Raw genomic sequence first — 12500 nt, forward strand, 5'->3', positions numbered from 1 at the left:
GAGAGAGAGAGAGAGAGAGAGAGAGAGAGAGAGAGGGGGGGGTGGATAATAAGGAATATCAATTAATTTGCAGAAAAGAAAAATTAGTCTGATCATCTTTCAGAATTGTTCCCATCTTTCAGAATTGCTCCCGTGTAATGCCCCGAAATATCTCCCGTCCCCCTCTCCCTCCCTCCGGCCCTCACTCCCTCGATTTCTCTCTCCCATTTGACATTGTCTCTCGTCTCGGAGATTTATTCTTTTCTCAGATTTCTCTTCTGTTTCCTACTTCCTGTCTGCATCTCGTAGCGATTCCTCACATTCTAACATCAACTGCTTTCAGATCCTAGTCAACGTTCCCTCTAACCTGTGGTCACGTGCGCCAACACACAAGGTTTTTAAATATATTAAAATCCATTCAATAAAGAAGTTCCACCCAAACATTAACTTATAAATTCTCTAAAGATATGTTAACTTGCCAACCGTCAAACCAATAATTGCTTTTTCTTTCCCCTCTTCTAATTCTAGCGTTTCCATTGCAAACGAAATTGCTTTCCCGCCATGGGTGCGCAAATACTTTTCAGAGAAAGCAAAGTTTGCTCACAAGCAAATTTCTACTCACACTCACAGCAAAAAATTATAGGAAACATTGATCCTAGCTATATATATATATATATATATTATATATATATATATATTTTTTTTTACAAAGGATTACAAAGGCGGAGCATGCCGACAGGAGACCTTTTGGTCCATATCTAAGTCGGATGCGAAAAAAAAAAATAATAATAATAAATAAAAACTATAATAATGTAAATAACAAATAAGATAAATAAATGCATAGGTGTAATTAAATAATAAACAAACAGGTAAATAGTAAATAATAATAAATTGACATATAACTAATAATAAATAAAAATCAGACAAATGATAACAAAACAAAAACAAATAATATAAAATAAATTATAATCATTACAGCATCTTGCTTAGGTGTTTTTTACCTATAGTGACGGTGGAAAAGAAAGGTTTTTCGAAATCTCTCAATTTCGGAAATCTCTAACATTCAAAAACTAACCTCTCCCCCCTCATATCTAGAATTAGTATATTTTTTCTATTATCATTAGTTTTTTATGGAATGTTAAAGAATTCGTAGCTGTCCGTACACCGGTGACCCCTGGACCCCGTTTATATAAGATCATTTTAAAGTCAGTATCTTAGGAACATTAGCAACATCCCTATGGACCACAGTCACGCATTATTCATTAGTGACTCGAGACAAACCTCTGTTAAAAAATTATACACACACACACACACACACACACACACACAATATATATATATATATATATGGATATATACCCTTGTACACACACATATATAGGTATATCATACACACACACATTATATATATATATATATACACACATCACAACCACAGTCGGAAGAAAGAGTTGAATAAGCAAATTTATATATTTCGATCGCTAACTGCAATCCTCTTCAGTAGTACAAAATGGAAAGAGGATGCTATCATTAAATAGCAACCTCTTACAAAAGAAAAGGAACTAGAGAAGGAGTAAATACCACTACCCTCACTCTCTATCCGTAGTGACCTGAGGATGACATGAGGTCGGGTCAGGGGGAAGGGGAGGATACCTATTAACAATTTGCTTTGTGATGAATAATCCTGAGATTATGTCTGGGGTCCAATGACCCTTAGAAATACTCATGGTGGTCAGATAATCTATTACAGTGGATTCCACGATTTTCTTTTTGAACCCACAACCAGATCTATATATAAGTTCAGATTGGTCCCAATCTATCTGGTGATTTAAATTATTCACTTGTTGGAACACGGCTGAACTCTCTTGACCACACGTGATTGCCCTTTTATGCTCATTCACAATATATATGGTTATGGGGGTCTATCTCCAAAACTCTAGGAGTTCGTGAACAAACAGACAAACATACATATATACACACACACACACACACAAGGAAGGGTCTCTAAATATGTGGTTTGTGTATTTAGATTGGGGGATGATTCATTTATGAAGAGAGCTTCGAGGCTAGGCAGTCTTTTATGGTCTATTTGTTGCCAGCACTTCTGTATTTTCTACTAGAGTGTCTTTTTTTTTTAATTCTCTTCTGGGTACAGGGTTGGGGTGCACAGTCCCCAAGTTTACGAGTATACCTATGTATGACGCAAGTTCTCTGAAGGTCACTTCTACTCAGTCTTGTATTGTTCTTCAATAGAAATTGAGATTTTGTACTTTGGAGTTATCTTCCTTAGGTTTAACATTTCTTATAATAATCTGTTGCATGATTCTTTCATCTTATTTCTAGGCTGTGGAGAAGAACTTATGTTTTCATATATTACATATATATATATATATATATATATATATATATATATATATATATATATATATATATGTGTGTGTGTGTGTGTGTGTGTGTGTGTGTGTTTATATATATATATATATATATATTTGTGTGTGTGTGTGTGTGTGTGTGTGTGTGTGTGTGTGTGTGTGTGTGTGTGTGTGTGTGTGTGTGTGTGTGTGTGTGTATACATATTTATCTATTTATCTTGCGTTCTCCCTCTTAATTCCTTTCTCCCCAACCAACTGCATTCTTGATTTTTTATGAAAATTTTACGCGCAGTTACAGATTTATCCAAACCAACTTTTTCCAAAAGTGCTTCTCCGACATGACACAATCAGCTTCAAGTGTTGTTACGTTCTGAGGCTCAAAAGTTAAGCAATCTTTATCAAAAAGTTTCAATTATTACCGTTTACACTGGTGAGATCTGGCAACTCTGCCATTAAACGGCTTGACGTCACCCTCAGCAGAGGTGCCAAATCTCTCCATAATGAACGATAAAGAACGAGTCGTTTTAATAAGGGAAGCCTCACTTTTGCAGAGTACCCTGTACGACACATACACGAATGGCGTATAATGTCCAGTGAGTTCTTGGCAACTCAAGGTATTCATCACATTTTTTGTATCATCAGTCCCAAGTGCACGTGCACGTCTAGTAAGACGTGTACGAGCAGTCTATTACGAAACGAATTTCTCAACGATATTGTAAAACCCAAGGTCTAAGTAAACAGGTCTAACCGCTGGAGCAGTTCTGCGCAGCTTCTGACGTCAATTGGATGCGTCCATTTTCTCTTTGTGATACACTGAAGAAAACTGTGAAACGCCAAGGAAGACAGGAACTATAATATTTTATATATTATATATATATATTATATATCATATATATATATTCATATATATAGACAGGAACTATAATATTTTATATATATTTATATATATATTTTATATAATATTTGTCAGAATATAACTAATTGAGTGGAGCGGTGCGAGCGAAGGCGACGTCATTTTCGAACGACGGACCAGCTTCAACTGACAGCTATAGGACCCGCTAACCCCACTTTGAACAGCCAGGTGACGTTCACGGGCCCGCTGCGCCAACTCCCTCGAAATTCGGTCGGAAGTGGTTAGACCTTATATTCTTAGATCTTGGTAAAACCCACCTCTAGTTTTCGATATTGTGTGCTCTAGCTGACTGGATTTTCATAAAAAAAAACATATATATACTTAAACAAAATGCCAAATTCATTCTGTCGTATAAACAAATAAATAAGCAAATAAATAAATAAAACAATTATGTAAAATAAATAACAAGAAACAGATAAGACAGAAAAAATACACAGCTCGGCTTCAAACGAGAGGTATAGGATGCGTGGGCGTAACAGAAGAAGCAAAACGAGGTAATGGCCGCAAATGAGAAGATAGTTCCGATCAGAGCAATCAGGCAAGACATTACCGACGCCCACGCCGTGGCGCGGATAGAGCAAAAAGAGCTCAATAAAACAGATAAATGGATAAATAAATGTATTCTCACTGTGTGTTCGTTTTTCTGTACCCTGAAGACGTCGTGATAGACGACGACGTTTGGTCTTTATTTATTCTATTTCTCCACTGGTCTTCTACAAATGTGTGTCTATATTATATAAAAAGCATTCAATTATTACCGTTTTCACTATATGCATATACAGACGCTCCTCTACTTACGTTCATTCGTTTTACGTTTTTTCGATTTTACGTTTGAACTGTAAAAAAATATTGTAAAAAAAAAAAAAAAAGTGAATTTTTTAGTTTAGCGCGCTCTCCGTAGTTCAAACGATACTTGCGCATGACGCTGCGTCCATTGTTTACATTTCACAAACGATAAACTGATAATGCCTAGCCTCATCCTCCTCCCCCTCCTCCTTCACCATCTCAATTTATGTTGCTTGAATTTAATTTAATTGAAATTAATGTTATTATTTTACAATGTTATGTGTATAATTAATGATTTAGGGGTGTTTTATAAGATACGGTAATAGAATTTACGGATGTATAGTACAGTAACAACTTACGTTCATTTTCAACTTACGTTCGGCCTTTCGGTACGTAACTAAAACGTAAGTTGAGGAGCGTCTGTATATATATATATATATATATATATTTATATATATAGATATATACATACACACACACACACTATATATATATATATATATATATATATATATATACACACACATATATAGAAGTTCTGAGCTCTCTTCCGGGAGGGAAACAGCTGTCGATCACGAGTCCAACACGTGATCCAAGACCATGAGGAATCATACACACATACACACGCACACACACACACACACACACACACACACACACACACAATATATATATATATATATATGCAATAAAAAACACTAGGAGGGTGTGTTCACAAATGCGTAAATAACCACTAGGAAAAGTAAACTAACGAAGCAGAGCGCTTGTGTGTAATTACATCTTCAGTGCAGATATCTGCACTGAAGATGTAATTACACGAAAGCGCTCTGCTTCGTTAGTTTACTTTTCCTAGTGGTTATTTACGCACATATATATAATATATATATATATATATATATATATATATATATATATATATATATAGTGTGTGTGTGTGTGTGTGTGTGTGTGTGTGTGTGTGTGTGTGTGTGTGTGTGTGTGTGTGTGTGTATGTGTGTGTGTGTGATGACATTCATATATTTCGAGTAATATGGTTGGTAATCCAAACGTGTATATCATGACGTTGGATGACCTACGAATAAAATATTGATTAGTTTCTTTTGACCTGTGCATCCTCCTCCTTCTCTTCCTTCTGCTCTTCATCCTCCTCCTAGTCTTCTCCTGATCTTCCTCCAATTCGCCTCTTCTTGCTCTTTTTTCTCCTCGTGCTCTTCCTTAATTTCCTCCTCGTCCTCATCTCTTCTCCCTCGCTCACTTCCTCCTCGTCCTCTATTCCCTCTTGAGACATCTGTGCTCCTCTTGAGACGTATTTCTCCGCCATTTCCATGAAATCTTTCCTTACCTCCTTCAGCCCTCTCACCACAAGTTTTTCCCCCCTAACCTTTCATCCACCATCTCGCCTATCATCCCTTTTCCAACCCTCTTCCAAATTGAATGAAACTCCCTCATCCCTTTCCTTCTCCAAATATTCAATCTCTTCCAAACACTCCTTTAGCTGAGTTTCCTTTCCTTAAAAAGTTGTCGGTTTCTTTCAAGGCCCTTCTTCGTCTACAGTCTCCTTCTACCTCTTTTCTTGCCCAAAGCGTCGTCTTGAAACTTGCCGCTCGACCGAGATCTTGTCTAGCCAATTACCGAGTGACTCTTCTTACGCAATAAGTCAACAGTTTTCTTCTCATTCCTGTCCTCTTCCTTCTATGTACAATGACAAACAACATATCGGCAGTTTTTCTTCAATGCAATATTATATGACGAGAACAATCCACTCCCTTTCCGCAACAAGAAAATAATTTCCTTTTCATTCGCAGCGCTTTATGTACAAAACTTATTGAGATTTCCTCGTCTATACAAAAATCACATGACATACGAACGATACTCATAAGTATTAGCAACATGGTTATACAGACATCTAATTCACATTTTACTTTCTGGATTAAGATGACCACATGTCCTTGTAATTACAAATATGCTATTACAGGTAACATGTAACAATACAGTGCGAAGACAAGGACACAGAGCGATCGGACATCGCCTACGACTTAAACCGAACATCGTGTCTCTTCTGCCTTCTTGAGACTCGAGCTCTCGCAATGCAACTATTCTTATACCAAAGGTTGCCAGTTTGCCTTTTCCTTTATCGGCTGTCATGTCCATATTTGGCGTTCGGGGGTGGGATAATCTCGACCCTGGATCTTGAGACGAAGGATGGGGATTCTGCAGAAACTGCGAGGGATGAACCGACTCTTCATCTCAAGGAGACAAAAACCCACCAATCAGAAGACTTCAACCGGCAAGCCGTGGAACATCAAACCAATCGGTTTAGAGATTGTGACTTCTATCCTCCACTCACGCCTCCAAGACATCCCTCCATTTTCTACAACTTCTACTCCATCTTTACTTTCCCAATACTCACCCTAGATAACGTGACTCACCTTCCCCATCCCTCCCTCCCTCCCTCCCTCCTGCCCTTTGACCTCTCCACCCTCCCACCCTCCATAACCCAACTCCACTCTTGAATCAGGCTACTCCTTAACAGTTTCCTCTTTGTTCCTCCACTCCCCCTCCCTCCTTCCCCGCCTCCTCTATGAGCAGCTGAGCCATTTCCTTCGCAAGCTACGATAGTGCACTAACTCCCTGTTAAACTCAATCACTGCACTCATATATACAGTATATATATATATATATATATATATATATATATATATATATATATATATATGAATATATATATATATATATGATTTATATATACACGTATATATACACTTGATACTTACTATTACCATTATATTTATTACTATCTATATATATATATATATATATATATATATGAATATATATACACGTATATATATACACTTGATACTTACTATTACCATTATATTTATTACTATCATTATAATTAGTAGTAGTAGTAGTAGTAGAAAAGAAATAACCAAAGAGCAGTCTTGTGGCGTGGATGAGATGTAGACTGTCATTTCCACTCTTAAGATCACCTCTCCTACTCGTATGTCTGAGAGGTACGAGATCCCCACCTCCTAAATCAACCCAGATACATTACATCGATTTTGAGCACATTGTAGTAGAAAGTAGGATAAACGAGCTTCATTAAAATTTAAAAATATTATAAAATGAACTTCATCAAAGTTAAAGCATATAAAATACAAAATGGTAGTCGACCACAGTCACTGGGAATAGCGGTGCCAATGAACTGTATCTCAGTGAGACAGATCCTGACTACTTTCACCATACAGTTCCACGAGGATGGAGGTCGTTCACAAAGAAAAGTAGTAGTAGTAGCAGTGTGGTGGAAGAAGTAGCAGTGGTGGTGGTAGTAGTAGTAGTAGTAGTAGTAGTAGTAGTAGTAGTAGTAGTAGATTGTCATTCTCACTCCTAAGATCAGCCCTCCTATGCCTGAGAGGTACCAGGTCCCCACCGCCCAAATCAACACATATACAAAACCTAGATTTTGAGCAGACGGTGGTTGACAGTAGGATAAATGAACTTTTGTATTAGGCATTATTAAGAATAAATAAATAAATAAATAGATAAATAAAAGGGTCGTCGACCACAGTCATTGGCGGGAGAGGGGCCAATGAACTGTGTCTGTGGAAGACAGACCCTGCTGCTTCCACCACACAGTTCCACGAGGATGGAGGTCGTATATCGAATTAAAAAAAAAAAAAAAAAAAAAAAGGTAGTAGTAGTAGTAGTAGTAGCAGCAGCAGCATTAGTGACAGTAGTGGCAATAGCAAAGGTAGTGGCAGTGGTAGTAGTAGTATAGTAGCAGTAACAGGCTCATTCACTAAGGTAATATTCACGACTTCAGTAGGGCTAAGTCCAAGAGAATGAATGAGATGTAGACTCCCATTCTCACACCTAAGGTCAGTTCTCCTATGCCCAAGAGGTTCCAGGTCCCCGTCACCTGAAGCCGCAGTGACACATTCAAGACTCGTCAAATGTTGTGACTTTGAAAACTTGGAAGACGAATTCGCTAACAGTATTCTAGACTTTCCCCTATGTCTACAATTCAACAATGTGTCTAATATTCGTACAGATTAACTTCTCTTAGTTCGTCATTCAGCTTCTCAATATATGACGCAAAGGTGACTTGACATTTGGAGTGGCGTGTATGTGACCAGCCCACATTGGGAACCACGAATTTGAGCAGAGTGTAGTAGGGAGTCGGATCAATGAAAATGTATATTAAACGTGTAAGAAAAGGAAACGTGGCACCCGGAGTGGGAGACGGGGTGGGTGGGTGGGGGGGGTGATAGTCCTTCCTTGAAGGACTCCTCTGTTCTCCCAAGACCCCTTAACCAGAAGTCGAAGAGGTCGAGTGACGCGTCCTCGACTCCCTCCCTACATGTCCGGGGTTCAAACCTTTGCTAACATATCCACCATGTCTAGTTACAGTGGGGGGACAGAAGAACCTGCTTACAAACGCTATAATGGTAACAGCATTGAGGTCCGAGCGGATGACAACTCCGCAATTCCCCCCCAAAATTAAATAAATAAATGAATAAATGAAATAAAATAAAATAAAATAAATAGATAAATAAAATAAATAAATAATAATAATAATAAAATAATATTAATTATATAAATAAATAAATAAAAATAAACAGAATAACAAAATAATGATAAATAAAAAAGTTAATGGCAGATAATAATTAGGGCACAAACACACCCTTCACAAGAACGGGTGCCAAAATGAAGCACATTTCTTCCGACAGACCCCTTCACCCCAGCCTCATCTTTGACCACCGACTCATTTTTACCACCGAATTGTAAACAAACTCGGAGGAGAGAGAAAAATGTCTTCATTCGGACACCTTCCTCTGTTTTCCTTCTCACACTACTCTCCCCCTTTTCCCCTCCCAGTCTCCCCTCACCCTCACCCTCTCCCTCTCTTCCTCCTCTCGTTTTCCTTTCTCCCAAAACATCGCCTCTCTTTTTTTTCCCTTTCACCCCAAACCTTCCAATCCACTCCCTACCCTACTTTCCTTCGTTTCTCGACTCGAGGGGATAAAGCAAATAGGTTCGACGAAATTGGTAACTGGAAAAAAAAATCTTCGATGGAAGAAAGAATGAAGATGAGGTGGATTACGATGATCACGATAATGATGAAAATTATGATGAGGAGGAGAAGGAGGACGAGGAGGAGAAAGAACAGAAGAAGAGGGAACATTTGAAAAAGGAGGACGAGAAAGAGATGAAGGAAAACTTGAGGTGAATCTGTTGCAAATAGCGATCACAACTTAGTTAGATTCAAACTCCTAAACAATTTTAGAATAGATACTTGTGTTTCTAAAAGACCCGATTTCAGTAAAGCTCAATTCATAGGACTACGTCAGGAGCTTCAGCTTACAGATTGGGAGGCAAAATTAAACGAAAGACCTGTAGATCAGATGTGGGAAATATTTCAAAATACGCTCACTAAAATGATTCAAACTTACATTCCTTTTAAGGACAGACGTCCCCCAAATCAGGCTCGCCCAAAGTGGCTCGACAAAGAAACTGAAAAAAGTATTGCTAAAAAGAGACAGGCTTATAAGAAATATAAGTGCTCGGGTGCATCTAATGACTATGAAGGTTATGTATCAATACAGAAAGATTTAAAAAGACAATAAGAAAAAGAAAACGACAATACGAAATGAACATCGCTGATAAATCCAAAGAGAATCCCAAAGAATTCTATAGTTACATTAGAGATAAAAAGGTTATTAGGAATCACATTGGTCCACTATTATCTGCTGACGGTCAACTTGAATATTCAAATGAAGGAATGTGTAATATCTTAAACAATTATTTTAGCTCGGTATTCGTAAACGAAACACCTCAAAGTGAATTCCAAACTGAAACCTGTGAAAAGTCTGGGGTAAACTTACTACGGTAAATATAACAAAAGAAAAAATTAAAAAGTGTATAGACAAACTCAAAGTTAATAAAACACCAGGGCCTGACGGTTGGCATCCAAGAATCTTAAAGGAAATGAAAAATGAGATTGTTGTTCCATTAGAAATTATTTTCAAGAAATCCATCATATCCGGAGATGTCCCAAGAGAATGGAAGCTAGCTAACGTTACTCCCATATTCAAAAAAAGGTGACAAAAAGAAACCAAATAACTATAGGCCTATAAGTTTGACTTCAATCGTAGGAAAAATAATGGAAACTATCATCAGAGATGCTATCGAACATCATTTAGAAAGTAACCGTTTGATAAATGATAGCCAGCATGGTTTCAGACGGAAACGTTCTTGCGTGACTAACTTACTCGAATTCTACAACACAGTTATCTCGAATTATGACAAAAGAAACAATATAGATTTAATATATCTAGACTTTGCAAAAGCTTTTGATACCGTCCCACACGAAAGACTACTTACTAAATTAGCTTTGCATGGAATAAGTGGTAGCCTATTAGGTTGGACTAGTAATTGGTTGATTGGTCGAAAACAGAGAGTTGTTTTAAATGGAAAAACTTCTGGATGGAAAAGTGTTGCAAGTGGAGTTCCTCAGGGTTCCGTTCTTGGGCCACTTCTATTCATAGTATATATAAATTATATGGACCATGGACTAAAATCTACTGTTTCCAAATTTGCTGATGATACAAAACTGTGCGGAGTGGCAAATGATCACTCAAACCAATTAGATATTCAAGAAGATTTAGATCAATTACAGCAATGGTCTGAAAAGTGGCTAATGAAATTTAACACAAGTAAATGCAAGGTAATGCACATAGGTAAAAATAACAGTAAGTACGATTACAAGTTATTTGGAAATTCGTTAACAAAAGTGGATAGTGAAAAAGATCTCGGCGTAATTATCAGTAACGACCTCAAATCATCCAAGCAGTGTATTTCAGCCTCTGAGAAAGCAAATAAGATTCTAGGACTGATTGCGCGATCTTTTGATTTCAAAAGTCCATCACTCATTAACAAGCTATATAAATCGTTAGTTCGTCCACATTTGGAATATGCTGTTTCCGTATGGTCACCGAATCTCATTAAAGACATTGACAGACTGGAAAAAGTACAACGGCGAGCCTTTGTAATCCTTTGAAAACGAGGAGGATGAGGATTACGAAGATAAAGAGAAAGAATAAGGAGGAGGAGGAGCACAAGGAGAATAGAAGACGTGGAAGAGGCCAGACTCAATCTCATTCTCAGATCGATGAAGGTTTGGTGAGTCATCCTATGAAGAAAGCAATCAAGATATATACTGTACACACACACACACACACACACACACACACACACACACACACACACACACCTACCTATATATATATATATATATATATATATATATATATATATATATATATATATATATATATATATATAAACTTACATATACTGTACGTGTGTGCGTTTATTGAAAGAATGAGAAATATAAAGAGAGAGACTTGTAATCTGTTGAAAAATATAAGAATGGCATCTCACAACATAGAAGAGGGAAAGATCAAGAAAATCAGAAAAACTGATTCATCCTAAACACGAATTAAGTATCGGTGGTGTGTTGACCTTACCTAGAGAAATAGATAAGGAAAATAAAGAGAATGCAAAGAGTGACAACCAAGATGATATGATTGCAAGACATATGAGGAAATATTAGAAAAATAGGATTTCCTCTGATATCTAAATCCGAGAAAGGTATAGAAAAAACTGACAGAGGATTTGCTGGTATGGGAGGAGAGATCAACAAGGCAAGAGTAAAAAAATATTGTTCCCAAGATATTTAGAAGTATAGCTTTCCACATACATGTGTAGATTTATTGAACAAGTTGGATAAAAATATAATCCAAGTCAACACCGTAAACAAATCTAAGGTAAAGTTTGATAAACGAAGACGGAACTCCATGAGCACAGCTCAAACTCCGTATACTACAGCTAGATTCAACTAAGCAAATAGGTAAACACACACACAAATAAACAAACACACGCACACACTATATTCAAATCCCCTTTCTGCCTTTCTACTCTCCCCCCCTCTCCCACTTCCACCCTGTGCAAGACACAAAACAAACAAAATGGAACAATGGTATTGGGAACAGCGCGATGCAAACAGCAACAGCCGCAGCAGCAGCAGCAGCAGCAGCAGCAGCGCCGTCCTACTGCCTCAACCGGTCCCCTACCTACCCGACCTACGAGCCCCGTCTTTTGTTCCTCACGCAGCCAGACTCAACTCGGTCTGGTTCCGGCTTGCAGATCAACCGGATTTCTATAATTGTAAACTTAACAAGCAAATTGCAAATGGCGGGTGTGTAATGAATTCTGGCAAAACGGCCTCACGTGGCGGCACACTAGGCTAGCATGTTATTTGTTTTTGCTACTTCGTTTAAGTAGAAACGACTTCGGTTTGATTATTCTGGATTTCCGTAAGACCATCTCAACAATGTGTCATAACATTCACATAGATTTAACTTCTCTTAGTTCGTCATTCAGAT

The sequence above is a fragment of the Oratosquilla oratoria genome, chromosome 2 (assembly GCF_046742065.1).
Source record: "Oratosquilla oratoria isolate Oo_2021 chromosome 2, ASM4674206v1, whole genome shotgun sequence".
Lineage (NCBI taxonomy): Eukaryota > Metazoa > Arthropoda > Malacostraca > Stomatopoda > Squillidae > Oratosquilla > Oratosquilla oratoria.